The sequence below is a fragment of the Arvicola amphibius genome, chromosome 17 (genome assembly GCF_903992535.2).
Source record: "Arvicola amphibius chromosome 17, mArvAmp1.2, whole genome shotgun sequence".
NCBI classification, from domain to species: domain Eukaryota; kingdom Metazoa; phylum Chordata; class Mammalia; order Rodentia; family Cricetidae; genus Arvicola; species Arvicola amphibius.
Genome location: NC_052063.2, coordinates 34,990,482 through 34,993,973, shown reverse-complemented (window position 1 = coordinate 34,993,973; position 3,492 = coordinate 34,990,482).

Genomic DNA, 3,492 nt, shown 5'->3' with positions numbered 1-3,492 from the left:
AAATTAACAATATAACACAGTGGTTTCTCAATCTGTGGGGTGTGATTCCTTTGGGGAGTCATAGAGCAGATATGCTGCATATCAGATATTTACATTATACTCATAACAGTAGCAAAATAACAGTTATGAAGAAGCAACAAAATAATTTCATGGCTGAGGTTCACCACACAATTAGGAAGATTGAGAACAACAGATATAATGGATAGAAGATAGACTAACAAGATATCATCAGATCAGGTACTAAAAGTGTCCTACAGAAATTGACTAAGTTAGCTGTAGTCCCTGATCAAGAGATACAGGGCATTGTAGAACATCCCTTAATGAGGCTTCCAAATAAAAGAACAAATAACAACATAAGGAAAGCATCAAATTAGTTGTTTACAAGATACCTGCAGACAGTGGCTTGAGAGTGAAGTGGAATGTCCTCTATGCTGTGAATATATGTTATTCCTATTGGTTGACAGTTAAAGCTGCTTTGGCCTGTAGCAGGACAGGAAATCTACACAGATATACAGGAGAAAAAGTGCAGGGTAGAGAAGAATACCAGCCAGCCACCCAAGAAGAGAGTTGCCAGTCTCAGCATAAGGAAAAAGATGCCAGAACAGAGGTAACAGCATGGCCACATGGCGATACACAGATCAGGAGAAATGGGTTAATTTCCCAAGCCACTGCCCAAGCTATTATATGTAATATTTGCCTCTGAGTGATTATTTCAAAAGATAGTGCAGGGACAGACAGGTGGGGAAGGAAACTAATCTGGTGGGACCAGGTGAGACAGAGAAAACTTCCAGGTACAGAGGAGTTCAATCAGCAAGCCAAACATTCCAGCTGATATTTCCCATCATGACGGAGCTCCCTACACCTGAACTTTCAGATTCTCTTTCCCATTCTGGGCATTAGTATATCACAGGATAAACATAGTGTACTGGACATGGTTTGCCTTCCTGCTGTTTTCAAGAACACAATGTTTTATTCTTGGGCTAATGTCGATGTGCATTTCTTCCTTCATCAGAGAGTTAGGAGTACCAGCCCACCTCCAGACAATCTAGGAGTGCACACTGAAACAAGCATGCTTGAGTTTTATGTGCAAGGTACGCAGACAGGTCACTTCCAGTGCCTGGTTCTCAATGAACTCAAACTATACATGACCATTTATAGATACAATGGACGTAAGAGTTATGCAGCAAAAAGGATTTAAATTGTAAATTATAACAAGATCTTGCACTGCAGACTTTTTGTCTAGATAATTTGAACTATTCCAATTATGAGACAACCGACAGATCAGAGTAAAGAGCAAACAGAATGAAATACTGTGAAATAGGTGGGAAAATGTGCCTGAACTGATCCTCACAAATTCCATCACAGAAGTTCCTTAACAGAAAAAAATTAATTCTAAATTAACTTTATGTTTCGATGCCAATGTAAATAGAGTGAGACTGTTAGAAAATATTGTGGTGAATTGATTAATAAAATAGAAATGGAGAAAATATTGTAGCTAAAGACGAATTACTTGCAAGTGAATGAGCAACTATTCATGCATTATTTTTAATTATTATGTATTAGTCCCATCAGTTCACATCGTCAAGTATAAATACATAAGTGAAATCAAACCTTATCTTCACAGCATATTCTTATAGCATCCATACAAAATTCACTATCAATCTCCATACTGGGCTGCCTTTGTGTCTCCTAACGATGATCAACAGTGCATGGGAGACAAATCCTCATGAATTTTCACAGGTTTTTGAAGCATTCAGAGAAGCGAAGCTCATGGAGGTAGAAAGCAGACTAGTGATCAGTGGCTCAGGTGGGACTGGATGAAGAAGGGCAAACACTGTCAATATGTGCAGTGTAACCCGAGCAGGGAGACCTGGGCTTTATGTCAGCATATGACGGGGATTAATAATAATGTCATAATGCATCCCACAATGTCTTGCAGTAAGGTTTGAAAAAAAAAAGAGAAAAATGTGCTTAATCTGAAGAACTGATAAATATGGAAGGCAATACATATTCTAAGTAGCTTCTTTATTTACTCATTCCAAAATTTGTGTCTGTACACAAAATTTGCATCATGCTCCATTAACACAATTATTTGTCAATTAAAACTAAAAAACAACAAACAAAAGCATGGGAGATGGGTCTGTGGATAAAGTGCCTACCGCACAAGCATGAGGGAGGTCAGGTCAGATCCCTAGAAACCATGTTAAAACCAGGCAAGTTGTATGCTGCCTTTAATCCTAGTTTGTAGGATACAGAAAGGAGAGACACAGTAGGTGAGCCAGCTAGCTAGACTATGCAGAAGTTTAGCTAGTCCAAGTCCAGTGGGAAACTCATCTCAATAACAGCAAGATCTGTAAAGGAAGACACTCAATATCAGCTTTAGACCTCTACACTCATGTGTACACATGTGTACATACATGTATGCCCACACTCATGCAAACCTGTATATACGATTGAATACCACATACATGCAATAAAATATAAGAGAAAGGAGAAAATAAAAGACACAGGGCTCAACAAGAGCATTGTTCCTGTGTCATCTTTGGAGAGTGCTAGGTTTTTGCTTTCTGTGTTTTGGGGTGGGAGCCTTGTATTAGGAACTTGAGAACTCATTAAGAATGGTCCGGTTTTTAAGACAACATTGGTCTTAAAGATTGTTCATAATCAATTTGGATGGATACGGTAATAATTAATATTTTACTATCATTTTATATTTATGACAGACACACTTGAAATAAGGGTCCTAAGCAAAGCAAAACTGAAACGAAACCTAGCGAATTCAGATAAATGCATTTATTCATTCATGCACACATAAATAAACAAGCAGCCTTCTGGTTTATATCTGGTATTCCTACAAGAAACAACAAACTTGCATTCTCCAGATTTGCTTTGCGGAAGAACAGTGAATATTAACGAAGACCTCTTTTGAGAAACTGTTTGAGGTAGTGTTCTCATCTAACACACTCTTATACACACAGTTTAAGTGTAGTCCTCGCTACTCACCAAGGAAATGGCTCTTTGCAACACACAGAGATCATTACTGAAAATCACAATTCGTCAAAAGGCAGAGTTCTGCAGCCAGCCCCAACTAATACATGCACAACACAGCTCCTGCACCTAAGGTTCAGAGACCATTGTAGATTCGACAGGGTGATTATAAGAAGTAGAGGAACAGCTGTCTGCTGTGAGATTGTGTACACTGAAAACATCAGAAGAAATATGCATAAAGTCTCACCAACATATAGTCTAAACAAAGTGTGAGGAAGGACAGCAATACATGGTGCCATCATGGAAGGGGGAAAGCTCAAGAGAACTACATCCTGGATGAGGACCTACAGTCAACTAAGAAATGCTAAGAGCAGGAATGATAATAGTCCCCAGGCAGGAGCACACTCGGGTTATTCAGAACCAGAGGCCAGTACTGAACATTTTACATAGAAGTAACATTACATGGACTATGAAGATTGTATTGATAAGTTTAGGTTTATTCAT